General features: G+C 44.5%; 2 long non-coding RNA genes across 4 annotated transcripts in view; one reads left to right on the top strand and one right to left on the bottom strand.

The window, feature by feature from the left end:
* The window catches only part of LOC140849462 (uncharacterized), a 33,723-nt gene extending 19,381 nt beyond the window's left edge, over positions 1-14,342 (top strand). For 2 of the 3 annotated variants that reach the window (XR_012131331.1, XR_012131329.1), the window contains exons 3-5: positions 7,376-7,777; positions 9,010-9,247; positions 11,539-14,342. This is a non-coding gene — a long non-coding RNA (uncharacterized lncRNA). The remainder of the gene's footprint in view (positions 1-7,375; positions 7,778-9,009; positions 9,248-11,538) is intronic. The other variant, XR_012131330.1, reaches the window with a different exon arrangement.
* The window catches only part of LOC140849463 (uncharacterized), a 51,189-nt gene that overhangs the window by 4,334 nt on the left and 25,448 nt on the right, over positions 1-21,407 (bottom strand). The gene's annotated exons all lie outside the window — the stretch shown is intronic.

Below are 21,407 nucleotides of genomic sequence, written 5' to 3'. Positions count from 1 at the left end.
ATCTGGTGGGGAGACAGATGCCTCCACTGACCATTTCAGCACAATGTGTGAAGGTGCTATAAGAGACGCTGGGAGGATGAAAATAAGGTCAAGGGTTCTTCCTCCATTTGAGGGAGGTGGGGAAGGCTTCGTACAGAAGGTGACCTTTAGACTGGTTCTTAAAGGATGAACAGGATTCTTCTTCTAAGGGAAAAGTAGGGAAGGGCAATATAAGCAGAGGGGCAGTAAACCAAAGTCAGCAGGCATGAAAGGGATGGGGAACCGGGGTGCAGGGAAACCCCAAGTAGTCTTCTATTGCTGGAGCATAAGGGCAGAAGAGACAGTGGTGGGCAGAGACCACAGATGACCACGGATGCCACCCAAGGGGCAGGACGGAAGCAGGAGGAGCAGGTCTGGCCCTTGAGGAAGCAGTCATGGAGGAAGGACATGTGGCCTTTAAATGGTAGTCCCAGTCCACAGTGGTCTCTAAGAGGCAGCTCTCGTAAAGCCTGGGTCCCTATCCCAGAGGCACTCAACAGCACCCATAACTTCCGCTCATCACTTGATAGATACTGTGACCTACAAAAGAGGCCCCCAGGGACAAATAAAAGATAAACAGAAATGACCCGACTTGTCTGGGAAACTTTCAGTTTGGGTTTTCCCAGAAGCAGACTCTGAGACAAGGATCTGAGTATCTGGAATTTACTTGGGAAGTGCAAGAAAATACCAGGCAAAGAGCGGGGAAGCAAGGCAGGAAACGGGAGCAGCCAATACAGGATGTGTTATCAGGCCCTTCACCACTGCGGCCACTGGGGCCTGATCCCAGGGGAGCTCCAGGAAATGGTATATGGCACACACTCCTGAGTTCTCCTACCCCAGGAAGGGTAGCTGGGGTATTTGTACCCCAACTCCCATCATTCTCTGCTTAAGAACTGCTCCCAGAGAGTGTGAATTCCCTGGAAAGCAGCAAAGTGCCAGCAGGCAACAGAATGCAGGAGCAGACAGTTGGAAGCCAGGCCCTGAGCCCTGTGGCAGTAAGAGCCAGGAATCTGAGCAGGGCACCACACGAGCGCTCTACTTTGCGCTTCTCATTCTCCCTCCTTGCTGTTCAGCACAAACGCCTCTCGGAGCCTGGTTTTCCCCATTTCTCTTTCAGGCAAAGATTGGAAGAAGAGTCAGAAAGGGAATCACCATCGAAAGGTGGGTGGGGAGGCGGCTACATCAATCCAGAAACAATTCAAGCTGCATTGTAGATAACCTGTTTGGGACCAGTGTATGTGCCAACTGGCACGGATTCATTTCCTCACTCCATAAAGCAAGTGAGCAGAAGGGAAAGCTAGCTCATAAGAGCCCTTCTACAGAGTCGAAGCATAATTTGACTTCAGGTTCATGAAGAATCTCTTGGTTCTTTTCACCTGAAAACACTAGTGTTACATTGCTTTTGTACAGCACAGTCTGCTGAAGCAGAGACTATGCACTGTAGCCGTAGTGGTTTGCAAATTGCTCTGGGGCCTAGGAGCTCTGCAGGGGTATCTCAGGTAGCAAAGAAGTGGGGAGGGAGAGTTTTTTCTGCTGAGAGCCTCTTAGTTTGGATTTCCCCCAAGCTGACCTGAGATAAGGATTTAAGTAGAGGTCTTATATTTGGAAGGTGACCCCAGGAATCATCAGTAGGGGAGTAAGGGAAAGAACAGCAGCTGATACAGGGTGTGTGCGCAATGCAAGAACCACTGTGGGTACCCAGGGCTTGTGCCTCCTGGGAAAGCCTGGGAGCCAGCCTAGAACACACACCTGAGGAGCGAGGGACCAGGGAATAAATACCCTGGCTCCCATCAGTCACTGGTTGAGGGCCGTTTTGGGGGGATGTTCATTCCCAGTACTTCTAGCCGGCCAGGTAGGTGGCAAAATGGACCCTGGCAGTCAAAGAAAGCCCTTGGGTTAAAAAAAAAAAAAGACATTTGCTGGTGGTGGAAAATCAGTGAAATGAACTGAAATTTGAAGAGTAAGGGAATATGGGGGGAGGCACCCAAAGCATGCAACATAGCCCTCTACTCTTAACTCCCCTAAAAAGACGGGCTTCAATCTTACCTGCTCTATATATCTGGGTATTGGGTTATAAATGCAATAATAGAGATATTCTAACCACAAAAAAGCTTTAAAACCTATGATCTGATCCAGTGCAAGAATAAACAAGAACACAGAGACCGGGGAAAAGGAGCGAGTGGCTCCCTGTAGCAGAGCAGGAACCGAAACGTGGTCTCCTGAGCGCAGACCAAGCCTCTTACCACACTGCACTCACTTCAACCAAGGCCCATCTATGCTGCTATTTCATTTTTTCCAGGTCCATTTCTTCACATTATCCTCGCTCCCCACAAATGGCCCCATGACTGTGGCTGACTGTTTCTCAGCATCGACCATGCTGAGATCTCCACTAGTCATATATAATGCCATTTTCTTTCCATCTTTACCCAGCGACTTTGACAAAACCTTTTATACATTTGCAAACAGCCACGGAAAGTACAAAAACCAGAGGACTGATGTCGGCACAGCCACTTTGGAATTAAATGTAAATACTCTGCTTCGCTTGGGTGACATGCTGGGCTGATAAAACAGCTTATGCAAACTCAATATCAAGGGGTCTGTTCCTAATACAGCTGCCTATTGTCTTTCATGTTTGAAGATTATTCAAGTGCCTTTAGGGCTGATTTATATGTTAACATGGGGATGTCTTAATTTATAAAACCATCCTGCATCCTCAGTACCTGGAACTCTTTCTAGCATGTAGTAAGCACTCAATAAATGTTTGTAAAATCAGTGAAGAAAAAAACTACGGGTTCCATACTCTACGTCTCATCCTCAGACTGAAATGGAAAAGCCAGCTGCAAGAATCCTCATGTGTACCCTGAATCTTAGTGTCATTCGACTAAACATCAATCATGACTTCTTGGTGCCAAAGGTCTTTCTTAAAGTAAACTGCTGAAAATAAATTAATAAGGTCATTGATTAATTAAATAAGTTATTTCTTAACATGACATTCAGCTGACAGTTTCTTCACACTGGGCATATTTTTATTTCCATACAGACTGTGCAAATAATGGAATTGTTTGCTATTATTAATTAATTGTATTAATTAGTAACTAAATTACTATTTACCAAAAAAAAAACCTTACTTTTCATTTGCAGCATGAACTTCATTTTGAATAGTGCAGCCCAGATATTCATCAAATATTCACACAAATTAAAGGTAAAAGTGCAATTATGATAAGTGACTAAGGTGGTTTTAAAAACCATGCCCACAAATTCTGTGATGATCCTCCCTCAAGAGGAAGAGCTTTACACCTCTTCCTGTGAGTGTAGATTGGCACTGGTGACTCAGTTCTAGGGAATGAAAAGGAGGGGGTATCATTGCCAAGATCAGAAGGGTCCCTGTCTTAGATGTGTTCTCTCCCTGTGTGTCTTCTCTCTCTCCCCCTCTCTCTCTCTTGAATCTTTTGCTCTGGGGAAAGCCAGCCGCACTTCTGTGAGGATAGTCAGCTGATGGAAGGGGCATCCCTTTAGGGAGGCACTGAAGCCTTCCAGCAACCCTGGAAGTGATCTTGGAGGCTGAATCTCCAACTCCAGTCGAGCCTTCAGATGACTGCAGCCCCGGCCAACAGCCTGACTATAACCTTGGGAGAAACCCTTAGGCCCAAATCACCCAGCTAAATCACTCCCGTATGCCTGATCCACAGAAACTATGAGACAGTAAAAGTTTGTTGTTTGACGCTGCTAAGTTTGGGGTCATTTATTACATAGCAATAGGTAACTAACGTGAAAAAAAAGGACAAGATGATACATAATGTGAAGCTGAGTGCATGAGTCTAGTCTGGAAATTTAAGAAGGGCCTCTCTAAAGAAGCCAGTAAGTAAGGAGCAAGAGGGCTGGGAAGAATGACCCAGGGAGAGGCAGGGACAGGTGCAAAGGCCCTGAAGCAGGAAGGAGTATAGTAAGTCGGAAGGACTGGAAGAGACCAGCGTAGCTGCAGCGTGGGGATCAAATGGGAAAGTGATTTGTAATAAAGTTGGCATGGAGAGCCTTGAGACATTGTCAACAGCTTGGATCTTTATCTGGACAGCAGTGGGAAGCCTCTGAATGGTTTTAAATAGGGAGATGACTTGGTCAGACTTGTGTTTCTTTCAACTGTTATTTCCTAACATGACATGCAGCTGACAATCTGTTCTCCCTGGGCATGTTTTGATTTCCACATAGACTTTTTGCAAATAATGAAAACTTCATGGGCTGAAAAAAAACTTGCTCACAATTTTCTGTGCGAACTTTACACTATCCCTCTGTCAGCTCTGAGAAGGTGAGACAGATATGATCTGGGAGACACAGGATGAAGTAAGGGGCTTCCCTCAAGGTTAGTCCCAAATATCCTGGGCCATGGTTGGTGTATAAATGCACCTGTACTTTTTCCAGGGATGTTGTCTGGAATTTTGAATCATATTCTCAAGGGATCTGGTTCCCTAAAGGAGAGCCTGAAGCAGGGGTTCACGATCACGTGAGCTAGTGAGCAGAGGCCCTCAGGGCAAACGTGTATGGAAAGTGAGTGGGAAAGAGCTCAGCAAGGACGTGACCTTAGATCATACGTACCCCTGCCCTGACCCACAGGGGGGCCTCTGGAGCATAAACTGTACCACAGAGTTGTCCCCGTCCTATGGCGAAGGGTAAGCCTTTTGGGCCTCCATATCCATCAGTCTTGGGCCATGGGCTACTCCCATCAACCAAGGACAGTTCTCCAGAGAAAAGGTGGAGTTGCCAGATACAATATTTTTATTTGCTAAGTATGGCAACCCTGGTTAGGGGGCAGCTATGAGCTATTAGCAGCCTACACTCAGCAGCTGAGAGATGGGTAAGATAATCTTGGCAGGGCACCAAAATAGTGTCTACCACAATCTGTGACCCTGAAAAGATTCAAAACCCTCCATCTATAGGATGGAAATGGCTGGGTGGTCAGAAAGTCCTAGGAAGCCATCATAAATTCTTCATACTTGGAAGCTTAGATGGAGCCCCCAGAAAACCGAAATAGAGCCACTATCCAGTCGTTCTTTCTCTTCTGACTCAAGTTCCCCAGCAAATACAATCCAAACCCAGAACATAAAACTTATCAGAGTGCAAGAAGGAGCCAGAGGGCCAACATGAACCAAAACATCATTAACTAAACCCCACCAAGGGACCCCTGGAAAGGCAGATGACCAGGTTCCTCACATGACTGTGTGTGGAGTGGGCCATACAGTGGTGATTACAAGCAAGGACTTTGGACCCAGACTGTTGGGGTTCAGATCCACGCACTTATCAACTGTGTGACTCTGAGCAAGCTCCCAGACTTCTCTGGGACTCAGTTTCTTATCTGTGAAAGGGGGGTGGTAATCATAGTCCGCACTTAGCAGTACAGGACCAAGTGAGTAAATTCATATAAACTGCTTAAAACTGTTCCTGTCTCAGAGTAAGCATCAGTGTTAATGATTGATATGATCGTTTAGCCATCAAGAAGAGAGGGCAGGGACTTTTCATCCGCAGCGGTCCAAGTGGGCCTCCCCCACACTTCTGAGAACATCCTTTGTGTGTGCACCATCACTTGGTCCCGCCTGATGCTTGGCCAGGAGCTTCCTGGGGCCAGATGTGCATTGCTTCCCTTTTTGCACAGAGCTTGGGCACATTGTTGGGTCTGATGACTATGTGATCAGTGGATGGCGCTGCTGTCAGGAATTTCACAAGGAGACCTGCTGTCATCTGGGCCCTCCCCAGACCCTCGACTCCACCCACCCTCACAGCCCAGGCAGGACAGGTGAGACTGTGTGTTCCAAAGTCCGGACAGATCGCTCTCTGAACCTCTATTCTCCAGACTAGTGGGGGTTTGCAGTGGGAATTTGTCTAGAGAAAGGCCTGGCCACTGCGTTTGGGGTCGCTCTCCTTGCCGGGTCCTGCACTTAGCACTTCACAGGCATTTCCTCCTCTGATTATCTCAACAACTGCTGTGGTCTGAATGTCTGTGCCCCTCCAAGTGCACATGTTGAAATTCCAATCCCCAGTGTGACAAGATTAGGAAGCGGGGCCTTTGAGAGGTGCTTACCTCACAAGAGTGGAGCTTGTGAATGGGATTAGTGCTTTCTAAAAAGGCCCCCCAGAGAAGCCGGGCCCCTTCCACCATGCGAGCGCATGGGGAGAAGTCAGCAGGCTGCAGCCCAGAGAGGGTCTTCACCAGAACCCAACTGTGCTGGCACCATGCTGACCGTGGACTTCCAGCCCCAAGAACCGAAGGAGAGATGCCTGTTTAGAAGCCACCCAGTCTGTAGTAATGTGTTACAGCGGCCCAGATAGCCTAACACAACAACCCTAGGCTCTTAGTTACCCCTGTGGTACAGGGGCCATAACTAAGGCTCAGCCCTCTGAACAGCTAGTAGATTCTCTCACTCCCAGGCCTGAGTCGTGTCCAGAAAGACACACTCTTGCCAGCACTGAGCACCCTAATATTTTGGTGGGCAGGTGCTAAAGCAAGAAAACTCAGGAAGGGGGTGATAGCCTTGGCCAGCCACTGCCTAACTCACTGCTAGAGCTCCTGCTCTCCAAAGCTGGGCTCAGACCAAGAGGGGACAGGACACCGCCTGAAAGTCATGGGGGTGCCGCAAAGCCCAGGAGGTGCTAGGAGCAGTAGTCCAGTGGTAAGTGCTGCTGCTGAATACTTATGACCTCCAGCCTTTGTGCTGTGCCCCTGTCTTGGTTGGGTTCCCCCAAAGCAGACCCTGAGACAAGGATATGGGTGCAGGTAGTGTATTTGGGAGGTGATTCCAGGAAACACAGTGAGAGAGTAAGGAGAAGACACAAGGACGTGAGTCAAGCCAATAACACAGGCAATGATGAGTAAGTAGTTCACCTCTGAAGGCAACTGGTCCTCCTGGGGACACTTTGAGAAACTCTGTTACACACTTGAGAATTATTCCTCTGAATGTGAGCCTTACTCCCCATGATACCTCTAAGTGCCCCATAGCGGGGCTGAGCACCCTCGTGTGGCTAGAGAATCACAGGTGCTTGAGGAAGGAGGCCATGGTCATGTTTGGGAACCACCCAGCCCGGGAGAGAACAACAGACGGGCCTGGGCACCCCTGCCTCAGCACCTTCCATGGCCTGTCTCACAGCCTCAATGAAGCAGGTATCATTATTGTGCCCCCAGTATAGCTGAGACTCAGCACAATTAAAGAATTTACTTGAGGTCATGACCAGAGGAGTTAATGTCCCTGCCTCTAGAAACTCCTTCCTCAATTCTATCACATTTCTCTCTCTTTCCTTCCCAGAACTCAACACAATCTGTATTTATCTTTTTAACTGGGATACTTACTAATATAATTGTCTCTTCTTCTAGAGCATAAGCTCCATGAGGGCAGAGTGCACATCTGTCTTGCTAAGCACTTCACCTGTGGAGATTCCACAGCAGGGGACGGCGGAGAGCTTCGAGGCAGGGAAAGGACTCACCTTCCACTGCTGGAGGGACCCACAGGGAAGGCACGGGGAGGAGTGCAGGCAGCCTAGGAGCGGGGACCAACCTTAGCTGGCAGCCAGCAAAGAATCAGTTCAGTCCCACAGCTGCCAGGAAAGGAATTCAGCAACGACCTGAATGAGCTTGAACTTGGATTTATCCTCAGAGCCTCCAGAAAGAATCACAGCCTGGCCAACACCTTGTCTCTGGCCTTGTGAAACTCCATGCAGAGAACCCAGCTGAGCCTTGCTGCACCCAGACTTCTGATCTACAGAACTGTGAGATAATGTATGTACGTTGTTTTAAGCTGCTCAGTTTGTGGCATTTTGTTACAGCAGCTGAACTTAGTGTCCGCGATGGTTATAAGTGCCTGGTACATACTGGCTACACAATACATGTTTGGATGGACAGATGAACATGAGGGAATATACTGTTGAGGCTGAGCTAAGAAGTTTTTTGATTTCTTGTGTTTTGCTTTTGGTATTAGTCAGATTTTGCTGCATAACAAACAACTACAAATATCAGGCAAAGAGCAAGAAGCATATTTTTTTTCTCATTCACTCATTTGCAGTGTCAGCTGGGGCCAGCTGATTTAGGCTGGATGCAGCCGGGCTTGGCTCCCAGCTTCAGTTGAGTCCTGATCCATTTTATACGTTCCCTATCCTGCGTGGGCCAGCAGCTGCCTGAGGTGTATTCTTTTCATGGTGAACAGTGGGAGCCCAATGGAGTGATGTCACTTGTGTGGGCACATCTCCGGCCTCAGCTGACATCATATCTGGTAACACTCCATTGGCCAAAACAAAGTACCTGGCCAGGCCCACCATCTCCAGAGCAGAGAATTGCATGCCACTCAGGGAGGCATGTGGAAGGGGAGTCCTTGCTGAGCCATGACCACACTTCCAAGTGTATCAGATGAGCATTATTGGCATGTTGGGGGAGAAGCAAGAGACGGTCATAGCAGACACACAAAAATGTTTCTTTAGTAATATTCGCTGTAACCATTGAATCATTTGGGAGGCATGATTATAGCATAAAACAATAGTCTGATCCCTTTTCCAGCATTTGCTATTTCTGTGACTGTGGTCAGCTGGCTTCATCTCCCCAAGCTTTGGTTTTCTCATCTGCAAAGTAGAAACAAAAATGGTTCTCTTCTCTCAGGGCCATTGTGGGAACAAAATGAGACAGTAGAGACAGAGTTTTCAGCACTGTGCCTGGCACATACTCAGCACTCAAAAACATATTTATTCCTCACCCCTCTCGAGGTGCCTCCCCTTGTACACACTTACGGCATAAGGGGGATGTGCTGGACAGGACAGCTTTGCCGTGAGATGATCGGTTTGTGGTGTCAGATTCAACAAGGCAGTAGTCAAGGGTTGTGTGGTGTGTGTGTGTGACATGCTGCACTCAAACCCATCCCTGCCCCAACCCCATGGGCTCTCAGCAAAGATTAATAGGGAGTCTAAAAAAGTCACTGAAACATGTTACAAGCCTTGATTACAAAGAAAACATGGTTTTCCTAGAGTGAATCTTCCATCTGCTGGAACCAGCCAGACCCCTGCAACACTAGAGGTAAGCAGTGCTGCAGAGAAGCTCCTGGAACTCTCCAAACTCAGTCTTCAGCACAAAGCGCACCCCTTCCCCAGCAAACCTGATTGACAGGACCAATAAAACCCCAAGAAAGGCCCATCCAGCAAGTCAAACTGCGCCCAAGCCCAGCTCCAACTGCAGCAGCCCTTAGAGCAGCCTTGGAAATGGACGGTAAATGATGCCTTTTTATTTAAGAGCACTTTCCATTATGGGCATAATACCCCCATTCTTTCCCCAGCTTGTGTATATAAACGTCTCAAAACAGGATTATTTTAAAAGGACCTTGGGACACAATACTTCTATTTAAGACAGCGGCCGATGCTTACTCATGCTGTTGGTGAGCTGGGTTGCTGCTTGCTCGCCTCCTTTCCAAGAGCTCTCAGCAGTCATTCCAGCCAAAGAAAAGAACTTGCTCAGAAGCTCACCTGGACTGGAAGTCATGGGCCCCTCGCTGGTCACGTGGCCAGTCCTGTGATTAGCAATTTAGGGATCCATGGCCACTTTGTCCATAATGATGACTCATGTTTACAAGAGGTCACGTGTTTCCAAAGCCCTGGTCACTGGCTTTAAACTCATTTAACCTCCACACCCTTGAGTTAGTTGTTTGAGTTCTTCGTCTGAGACTACTTAGTCCCAGAAGTATCAAAACCAGCACTGCAGAAGAACTAGCAAAGGAAAAGCTGGAAGCTGGATTCTCTGGATTCTCTTATTCTGCTACTCACCCATTCCCTAATCAGTGACTCCCCCAGTGGGAAATGGTGCTCTGAGCACAAGACTCAGAATCAAGCATTACCAGACCAGGGCAGAACTTCCAGAAAGTTCCTTCCTCTCTCTGGGTCTCCACTTTCTTTGCACATTTTCTTTGGGTTCTCTGCTGCCCCCAGAAACAGACTTGCATCAACAATTTGAGTGCAAGTAGTTTATTTGGGAAGTGAGAAGAATAACAGGAGAACAGTAGGGAAGAGAAATAGTATATTAGTTATCTATTTCAGTATGACAAATTGCCCCAGAACTTAGCAACATAAAAATAATACACATTTATCATCTTATGGTTTCTGGGGATCAGAAATCCAGGCACAGCGTAACTGGGTGCTTCTGGCTTGAGGTTTGTAGTCAAACTGTTAGCCAGGGCTACAACTTCATTAAAAGTATCAAGTGGGGAAGGAACCACTTCCAAGTTCATTGGTATGGTTCTTGGCAGGATTCAGCTCCTTCCTGGCTATTGGCCAGAGGCTTCCCTCAGTTCCTGGCCATGTAGGCCCCTCCACAGGGAAGCTCACAACGGGACAGCTGGCTTCCCTCAAAATGAGTGGATGGGAAAGCAAGAAAGAATATTCCCAAGCTGGAAACCGCAGTCTTTTTATACCCTCACCTTAGAAGGGATGACCGTTACTTCTACCATATTCCATTCATTAGAAGTGAGTCACTAAGTCCAGTCCCACTTAAGGAGGGATTACACAAAACTGTGAATGCCAGGAGGCAGAAATCACTGGAAGCATCCCTGTCAGTGAGTCGTGCTCATTCCCCAGCGCTCTGTCCTACCTTGTGAGCAGTGAAGCCTTCCCTGACTTCAGGGAAAGCCACTCAGGAAAAGAGATGCAAATACTAGAGTGAGCAGTTGGGGATTGACTATCATTATTTCCCCTGTTCCTTCTGTCCCAGGGCACTTGAGAATTCACCACAACTTCTGTCGGCAACCCTGCTCACAGGACTTCCTTCTCCAGGGTTTTTAGCCTTGCTTTCTCTTTTTGTGGTAGACAATCAACAAAGGATTAATTATCAAAGCCACGTGCCATGTGGATTGAAGCTCCGCTGGGAACTAGTATAGAATAGTGTTTCAGAGCCATCTTATTTGAGGAGAGAAGGAGCTGGGGTATTTATATACCAGTTACCATCAAATCATTGATTCTGGGGGTGGGGTTGTTAGCCAAGCCCAACCAGATCCATCCTAAATCAGCTGGACCCCTCCGCAAGTTCCTGGGGTGGGAAGGGCGCCCCACAGTTACCAGCCCATGGGTGTTGGGATTCCTTTTCTTGGTTTTTCCTAAACTCTGGCCCCCACCTTATAAACAGTTCCTTTATTAAAACTCTCCCCAGGTGAGAAGATGACAACTCCTGAGATGTCTAATACATTTCCCAGAGTCACTGTCTGTTCATAAAGCAAAGATTCTTCAAAGATTGGGTTTTTGCTACTCCTGTCCTTTCTCTTCTCTTCAGACTCTCAGACATTTAAGATCTGGTTCCCTTAGGCTCATCTCTCACTCTCCATTCGCAATGACAAAGACAGCTAACTCTATCTTTCATACTGCCTTCTCTGTGCTCCCCAGATTCTGAGTCTTGATGATCCCATTTTTCTGTGATTTAATATGTTTTCATTCATAATTTGTAGCAAGGCAGGGTCACTGAAATATCTTTATTGCTTAAGGAAATGGCCTGTACTGATTCATCCTAATTTCTTACAGGATCAAGTTAAACATGAATTCAAGTCTGAAGGAACTATGCAAAGAAGAAAGAAAAAGTTAAGACATGGCCACCAACTTGGGCCAAAGTTCAGAGGGAAACCAAGCAGTTGCTTGTCAACCAGTGTGCTGGGGAGGAAACCTGACAAAGTAAACAAATTTTACTTTTGGTGTTTCTTGGATTTCAACTAATTACCTACCAGTGCATGGGAACAGCTTCATAATCAAGTAACAATGGTCCCAAATGGAAGAAATATTAAAAATGTTAAATAGCAAATACGGCATGGGCAGGAGCAATCAGAACAGACCCCAGGAGGTTTGCTGTACCAAGGAAACTAGCTGAATAGCAGCCACAGGTCTGGATCACATGTGTCCTGCAGTCCCCTGGCGCTCCCTGGAACTTTCTCGCTGCTGGGAAATCTCTCTTCTCCACGGGAAAGCAATCTGTTAGCATCTCTGTGAAATATTTCATGATCTATGGGGAATTGTTTTTCTATAACTGAGGAGTCATCTCTTGTTTCCTTCTTAGTTAAAAGTAAATTTGGGTTATTTAGCTCAACATGATTCATGCTGCAGATATACTGTCACAAGTGTTAAGGTTAATAATTCATTAGCAAATCTGTCTGAAATCCCTATTCTTGTATTTGTTACAATTCTGATGAGACTGCAGAGCCCTCTCCTCCCTCCCATCCCTCTCTTCTCCTCCCTTGGGAAATTTCCTTGTGAATAAGGCATCAGTTCTCTAGGCCCAGGGCAGAAGGTATGGGCTGATTCCCAAGAGCTGGTCCATCCTTAACAGAGCTGAAAATACTGGCATATTGTCCCAATCTCAATGCAGAGAGTAAAGTGATTTTTGCTCCCATGATCTATTTTGAAAGGCCAGTTATAATTTGTATTCTACTTAGCAAACCTTGATATGGCACTTATTATGTGTCAAGTATTATTCCAAATGCATTTCAAATCTTAACTCATTTAATCTTCATAACGTCCTTATAAGATAGTTTCTCTTATTATTCCTTATTAGTAGACAGGGTACTGAGACAGAGACTTAAGTAACTTGAATAACTGGCTCAAGCTCCTATAGCTAGTATGTAGAATATTTGAACCTAACCTGATTCCAAAGTCTGAACTTTCTTAACCACTACATTATACTCTTAAATGAGATGTTTTTCTGATTCAGGTGATTGTGTGTGATCACTTACTTATAAATGAAGTAGCGCCTAACGTACAGATGCAGGAAGCGCCAGTACTGAATGAGCACCTACAATATACCAGGCTTTGTTCCAAGAACTTCAATATGCCATTTTTTTCTCTTTCTGCAGTCTTAGGAGGCTGACACTGTAATCTCTAGTTTACAAGTGAACTAAAACTAAAAGCATAATACAGAATAGGAATCCTAACACCATAATGGCACATGATAGTCATTCAATGAATGTTAATCTAATGCATTAATTGACATCTAAGCATAGACTCAGAGTCACCGCTGGTTTGCAGTAGAACCTAAATTTGAACCCAGGTCCTAATGACTCACCTGAAAACTGACCAGAATACCCTGAAGTGGAATCATTAGAAAGGTATGGACAATAACTTACTTTTTATTAAAGTATAAATATAAATATATCAAGCTATAAATATAAAATAAAATAACATACTGATTTCTAATATTAAGTATAAATGAGATATTCATTCTCCAACATTGCTTCATCTAACCTTAGTTTCTCTTGATTTTCTCCTAATTTAAAGAGACTATGTAACCTTCTCTTTCTTTGTTGCTTAGGAATCTTTAATCCACATGGCATTCATTTTGGTATATGGTATGAATTATGTTTACAAATAAAACATACATAATTTATATACATATAATAAAAATTACATATTTCTCCAAATGGTCAGCTAATTGTCCCACCATCATTGATTGAGTAATCCGTTATGTCCCCCAACTTACTCATAGAAACTATTTTTTAGCTTTTAATTTGAAATAAGTTTAGAATCTCAGAAAATTCACAAAAAATAGAGTTAATTCAAAAAATACCCTTCATCCAGCTTCCCTCTAACAGGAGATTTATGTAACCATAGTGTAATTATTGAAACCAGAAAATTAACATTGATACAGTAATATTCTGTGAACCTTATTTGATTTTCATCAGTCTTCCTATTAATGTCCTTTTTCTGGTCCAGGATCCAATCTAGGATCCTGCATTACCTTTAGGGTGTCATGCCTTCTCAGAAATCAGATATTTTATCAGTCTTTCCCTATCTTTCAATGATCTTGATGTTTTTGAAGGGTTCTGATCAGCTATTTGTAGCATCCCTCAATTTGGGTTTGCTTGAGATGTTTTCTCACAAGTAAATTGGGATTATGCATTTTGGGCAAGAATGTCATAGAGGTGGGAATGTGCCCTTCTCAGCCCATAATATTAGGGAGTACGTGATGTTATTGTGTCTCTCACTACATGTGATGTTACCTTTGATGACAGTAAATGGTGTCTGCCAGCCGACTTCAGGCACTGTTATTATTTTCCTCTTAGAAATTAATAAGCATTTTTAGTGCAACTACTTTGGCATCATGCAAATACCTTTTTCTCATCAAACTTTTGCCCACTCATTTCAGCATCTATTGATCACACTTGCCTGCAACAATTATTACTACAGTGTTTGCCTAATGGCAATTTTCCATTTCCTTCATTCTTTCTACGTTTATTAATTGAAATTCTTCCACAAGGAAGAGTTGTCACTTCTTCCCCAGTAAATGTAAATATGTGTGTCTGTAAGATCTGTAATCCATGGGTTAAAATCCAATTCTTACAATAAATGCTAATAAGCTATTTTTTCTCTTTCTGGATTTATTATTCTATTTCACTAACATTTTGGTATATTCCTGCTTCAGTAATACACTATTTCACTAACATTTTGGTATATTCCTGCTTCAGTAATACACTGTCTTAATCATTATGGCTTTATACTCCATATTAGAATCTAGACATTGAAGTCTCCTTCTCATTTTTATTATTTTTCAATAAATTTCTTGACTGTTTTCCCCTATTTATCTTTCCAGATGAGTTTTTGAGTAATTTTGTCAAGTCACACAATAAATTCCTAAGGACATTGGGTTGAAATTGCATTCAATTTGTTAGCTAATTGGGGAGAAATTTTCTTTACAATATTGAGTTCTCCTATCCAAAAACATGATATGCCTCTCCATTTATTTAAGCCAGCTTTCATATCCATCTCTGAAGTTTTGCCTTTTATTTCATATGGGTATAGAGCCTTCTGCTTATGGAAATTCCTAGGATTTTTATTTTTCCAGGATAATTTTTTGTAACCAGACACCTTACTGAGCTTTCTTATTGGTTCTAAATTTTTAGCTTGCTTATTTTTTTCAACAATTATTTACTGAGCACCTACCATAACAGAGCCAGGAGCTGTTGTAAGAAATGGAGAGTTAATTCCAGCCCACACAGAGCCTAAATTCTAGCAGGTCAGGCAGACCAGTAAGAGAGAAACAAATAAATATTTACCAGTAGCATTGTTATATATAATAAGGCAGTGTTAAATGTTCTTTGCAACACCAAAGCTGCACATGGAAATATAAAATAAAAGAGTGGTGAAATTATTTTAGACATGGCAGTTGGGCAAGCATCTCTGAAGGGGATATCTGATATTTGAACACAGACTTAAATAAAATGGAAGAATGGGCCGAGAAACCATCTGGGCAAAGGGCATTCTAGATGGAGGAAAATAGCCTATGCAAAGGTCTTGTGGCAGGAATGAGTTTGGCATAGTAAGACCAGAGTGATTGGAATAGAGTGTAGAGGGTAGTGTATGAGGTCAGAGAGGTGGGAAGAAATCATGTCCTGCCAGGTCTTAAGGTCCTGGTAATGAGTTCATATTGTATTCTAAGTGTGAAGAGAAGCAGATATTCTAATAAAGAGTCTGTGGAAGTCATCCAGGTGAGAGACAACAGTCCCTAGGACCAGGACAGGAGCTTTGGAATCATCAGAAGCAGTCTGATTTTTGGATATGTTTTAAAAGCAGTGCTGGCAGGACTGCTAACAGATTGAATGTCAGGCATGAAGGCAAGCATAGTAGAAATGTGCACAAAATGTACACCAAATTACACAGGTGGGCATAAATTTCATGCATCTCACATTCATCCTCAAGGATCCAGACTCGGCCAACACTTATACTGTCAATGCATAAGATTTTTGTTAATTTTCTTCATCTTAAAAAAAGACAAGATCTGTCTTCTGGATCCTATCTTTGGCTATAAAATCAATCTACACACTCCTGGAGATGATCAATACAGCAAATGAATTATGTCAAATACACTGTGAGGTAAAAGAGAGAACATAGGTGTAGGAGACGGTGGGGTGGGGGGGTGGTCTGGGCAAAGTTGAGGACATCACTCAACCTCCCTGGGCTCAGTTTCCTCATGTAAAATGCAAGAATTTAACAGGATCCTCTTGGAGATTTCTTCGGGGTTAGTCATTACAGACTCTCCATAAACTGCATCATCACAGGGGCCTGGGTCAAGGACAACAGCTTAGGATGGACAAGCAGGAGAGAAGAGCCTGGTTCCTACTGTCTGCCCAAGGACACCCTGGGACCCCCAAAAGCCAGAATCCCCACCATGCAGAGCAGTCGGGAGGATGCCCATAAAGTTCTTAGCACCATCCCTGGCAGACGGTAAGCGCTCTGGACAAAGCTGCCCTCACCTTTCCAGTTAACAGAGAGTTAACGGGTCCTTAGAGCTATCACCAATTTTCAACTGCACTATGCTTGTCAACTGAAAACCGACTGAACACATTATATTTTATTGATGACTCAAGTACCCTTCAGGCTCCTTCCAGAGCCTGAAGGTCATGACTATAATCTCTAATTAGCTTTGTTCTGGAGCTGTGTGGGAGGGCTGGTTAACCAGGAGTTTCGGGTACATGAGTTCCAGATAAAGAATTGCTGCCTCAATGGATTAAGAACAGATTTTGTTCATTTACTGAAGTGCTTGTTAATTGTGAATAATTACTGGAGGGTGTACTTTAGCCATCACCTACACATATAAATAACCATTTGTACCATGACTCCAGGCTATTAATACACTCCCAGGGCCCTTCGGATATAATGCTGGGAGAAGTGTGGGACTCACATCCTCAATGTGAATTTTTGTTTGGCCTGACATCAGAGGATGCCAGGAGAAAAAAAAGGAAAAACTCCACTGGGATCTGAATTAGTTAACCTGAATTTGTTAAGGCCTGAGCGACTAACATCCACAATGAAACTGCTTAAGGATAAGGTATTTTTGGAAGCTTCCCACCCAGGATTATAAATGAATTAAATTCTGTGATGCCCCAGAGTCAAAGCAGAGCCCCCTGCTGTCTTCAAAGACTTCTGCCTCATGAGGAAGGGGAAGGTGGGGGGGTGGTCCTGGTGTCTGCCCACGTCATCAGCCTTGCTTGCCTTCTCCCTGGTGAATGTTAGGTTTTGGGGTTTGGGAGTGAGCGAACAGTACAGAAGAATGAGCACAGACAGACAGAGGGCAGCTCAGACCCAATTATCTCATCAAATGGCAGATTATACATGTTCTGCCAAAAAAGTAAAGGCAGCCCAATTTTATAGCTTGGACCCTGATCCGTCATCCCTGACCCTCGTGGGTGCAGTTGAAAGAACATCCTGTTTACAGGGGGCTCATTAGCAGCTGAAAGGCATCCCTGCTCCCACAAATTCTTTCACTGCCCTCTTCAGCCCCAGGATGTCAGAATGTGACTGTATTTGGAGGTAAGGTCTTCAAGAAGTACTTAAGTTAAAATGAGGTAATTAGGGTGGACTCAACCCAATAGACTGATATCTTTAAAACAGACACACACAGAAGGAAAACCATGTGAAGACACAGCGAGAAGACAGCCACCTACAAGCCAAATAAAAGAGGCCCCAAGAGGAACCAGTCCCGCAGATACCCTGACCTCTGACTCCCAGCCCCCAGAACTGTGAGAAAATAAGTGTCTGTTGTTTAAGCCCCCCAGTCTGTGGTGTTTTGTTATGCAGCCCAAGCAGACCAATACAGCCTGGTACACAGAGGACATACAGCAAACGCAAATTCCTGTCCATTCTGATGTGCCAGCCTCACTGCCAAATGTTTTACATCTATCACATTTGATTTATTCTAGAAGCACCTTTTTTCCCCATTTTAACATCTCTGAAAGGGAGACATGTCTGGGAGCCTGCGGCAGCCAGGCCAAGCAGGCCTTGTGACATGGTGTGGCTGTGGGTGCTCAAGATTGCTAGAGATTCCTGGTGCACAAGGGCGAGCCCCACCTCTCAGTCGACAAACCACTTACAGACCACGCCGGTGAAATTTGATGGTCCAGATGACTGGGCTCAGGGATGCCCAAATAGCAGGTAAAATACTTCTAGGTGTGTCTGGTGGGGGTGTCTTAGGTAGAGAGTAATGTCTGAATCAGTAGACTAAGTAAAGAAGACGGCCCTCACCAATGCGTGTGGGCCTCATCCAATCCCCTGAGGACCTGGATAAAACATCAAGGTGGAGGAAGGCTGCCTTTGCTCTCTCCTCACCTGAGACATCCATCTTCTTCTCCCCGTGAACACGGGTGCTCTTGGTTTTGGGGCCTTTGGACTCAGACTGAGTCTTAGACCTCTGCCCCCCCATTTCTCAGGCCTTTGGAATTAAATTGTATTACTGGTTCTCTAGCTTGCCAACAGCAGATTGTGGGACTTCTTAGCCTCCATAACCATGCAAGCCAATTCCTATAACTAAGAAATATATATGATAAATATATATAAATATGTAGTATAAATATACATATCATCGTATATATCTATCTGATTGGTTCTGTTTCTCTGGAGAACCCCGACTAATACACAGCCATCTGAGGAAGAACATGAGACCTGGTTGTCTGTAAACCATCCCCCTGATACTTCCTGGCCAATTCTAAAAATTCTAGCATCAAAGTTTGCCGAATGGGCAGCTTGGGGAAAAAAATTTCCGAGGGCAGAGTTGAGAGCACTCTTCAAGGAATCACGACATCATGAACCCTCTTGGTAGCACAATGGACAAGATGATGTGGAAAAATACGGACGTCAAAGACTGAGTCAAAAAATGATTCACAGAAATTGAAATCTGAGTGTGGTAAAGTTTTAGAAATACCTTCACCAGTTTATTTTGCTTGTGTTTTCCTTTTTAATGTACGCAAATGTGTGATATATGATACAGTTTATGTCTAAATGAATATAAGAGGTCTTTCAATGAACATAAAATAAAAACTAAGTGATTAAAAAGCATGAAGTCTAGTTTAGTTAGCAGCTTCTTGCCTGTCTCAGTGATGCATACAATTAAACTACGTCTTGTGGTTAGTGTCAGTGGTTTGAGTTTAATAAAATATGGCATTATTTTAATTGCCACAATGATTTTATGCAGCAGGTATGATTATCCCTATTTTACAGATGAGAAACTGAGGCTAAGAGGCTAGACTTGCCTAGAATCAAACCACCAGCCTTGCCAGGCCAGGACTGGAAGGAACCCCAGCCTTGAACCTCCAGACCCCTTAACACCCAGCTGCAATTCCAACTCTCTCAAGCTCACTTTAGTTGCCCCCACCTAAACCTGAATTCCAATCCTGAATCCAGCCTCAGGCAGGAAGTTCTGCCAGAGAGTTAAATTAATTGTATTTTCATGCATGTATAATGAACTCTAAGCAATAAATAAGCCTTTATGGGTGGCAGATTTATCCATTTTTATGGAGCAAAAGTAAAACCTGCCTGTGTATATTTCTAACAGGTGCTGCCCCTCACACCTGCATAGGTAAATCACAGTGGTGTGGGATGGCAGCCTGGAGGACCTGGAAGCCTGGTTACAAGGATGACACCACTTACAGCCTCAAGCAGGCTGCGGTACATGTGGGCAGAATCTCCTAGGAGCACTGGGATGCTGACAATTTACCGGACGCAGGTCAACTATTGTGTGTCATAAAGATGGTGTTTCAGAGGATTAGTGTCATCCGCAGGACACCCGGAGTGGAGGATCTAAATACACACGGGGCATGCCGCCAACAGAGGGAGGAGGGAAAGAGAGAAGCCATTCCCAGGCTGGCACGCAAAGCAGGCACCCACAGAGCACTCTGGGAGGAAGCAAAGCCTTGGAGACAAGTGCTTCGCAGCAGAAGCACAGGGAGGGCTTGTGGAAACAGACAGCTGGACCCCGCCCCCAGGAATTCTGACTCAGGGGGTCTGGGCTGTGCCTGAGATTCTGTTTTTGTCCCAGGTGATGCTGAAACTGCTAGTCTGTGGATCAGACTTTGAGTATCAGTGTCTAGATTATATTTTGAGCAAAGACACACATATGTCACATATTACCTAGCATCCTGAAATAAACAGCAGCCCTCCAAGGAATGTAAATGGCACAATATGCCCAGATCTAGAGAGCCAGCTCAGGCAGCATGGCAGTTAATAGTATGGACTCTACAGAGCTCAGCTACCTGGATACCTCAAGGAAACTTACTTAACCTCCCCAAGCCTCAGTTCCCTCATCTACAAAATGGGGATAAAACCAGTACCCATAAGACAAGGTCATTGTGATGACTGAATTATTATAGTCAGGGTTTATTCTGCTCAGGAATTATAAAGCTGAGAGATGCTGATGGGGGTTTATTGTACTATTATTTTCATGTTCTATATAAATTTTTCCATAATGAAAAGGTTTTTTAAAGGCAATGATGATACATTCATCCAACTCAAAGAATACTTGATTCTATTTTTTGTCTCCCCACCTGGTCGCCTCCCAAAAAAAGAATTGTGGAAACAGCATCTTTATAAAGAAATGCATGTTTAGGAAGTGGGAATGGACCAACACAGCAGACTTGCTGAAGTAACTGTTGTTTTATTTGCATTTAATTTTATTTGCTTCAAAAAACAAAGAGGAGGCCTGGTGGGGGAGGTATGTAAATGGACAAGACCCCCCACCCTGCCTTTTTCTGCTTCTCTCATGCTCTCTTGATCTCTGTGATGTTCCCTCTTCCTCTCCCTTCTCCTCCTGGGATAATAAACTTGTAATGTGTTAAACTACTAAAATACTAGGACTTATTTGTTACAGCAGCAGGCATAACCCAATCTAACGTCCCCTGCCGATGAACAGCTCTCTGTGTAGTAAGAGAGAGAAGGTAGGAACCCAGGCATCCTAGCAGAGGGGTGATTTACAGGAATGGCAGGCCCTGAAAGACAAGTTCCCATGGTGATACCAGGCAGTTCCACCACATTGCCCGACTACAGGAGGCACCAGCGCTTCCTGGATTTGTGACACCTGTCACTCTAGTAGGGCAGGATTTCAAGAGGAGTGGGTATTGTTGCTGAGCCTCAAATGGCTGAATAGGAACCACACCCATGGAGACTGGGAAAAGGCATTGTAGCCAATGAAACAAAAGGAACAAAGATACAACAGATGAACAATCAGAGGCATGCACAGAGTAGTAATACCCATCACTGTTTACTGGGCAGGGACTATAGGCTGGACATTGTGCTAACATCTTACATTATTTCACTTGATCCCACAGTGCCTCATGAGGTAGGTACTATTACTATCTCATTTTATAAATGAGGAACTTAGGTGCAGAGATGAGCAGTAACTTGCCCAAGGCACAGAGTTAGAAAGTAGCAAAGCCAGGATGTGAATTCAGACAGCCTGGTTCCAGAGTCTGTGCTTTAAACTGCCCATGGACCCTGTCCATGATCCCTAATGTTGTCACAGCACTTTACAGTTTACAAAACTCTTTTGAACCCCTTATCTGTTTTTGTCATGGCAACAGCAACTGTTCCCGTTTTACAAATGAAGGAACATTAATAAAAGTCGTATGCCTCATCAAGGTCAC

This window comes from Manis javanica, chromosome 5 (genome assembly GCF_040802235.1).
Source record: "Manis javanica isolate MJ-LG chromosome 5, MJ_LKY, whole genome shotgun sequence".
Lineage (NCBI taxonomy): Eukaryota > Metazoa > Chordata > Mammalia > Pholidota > Manidae > Manis > Manis javanica.
Note: the sequence above shows the minus strand (reverse complement) of the source record. Positions and strands in the feature narration are given on the sequence as shown.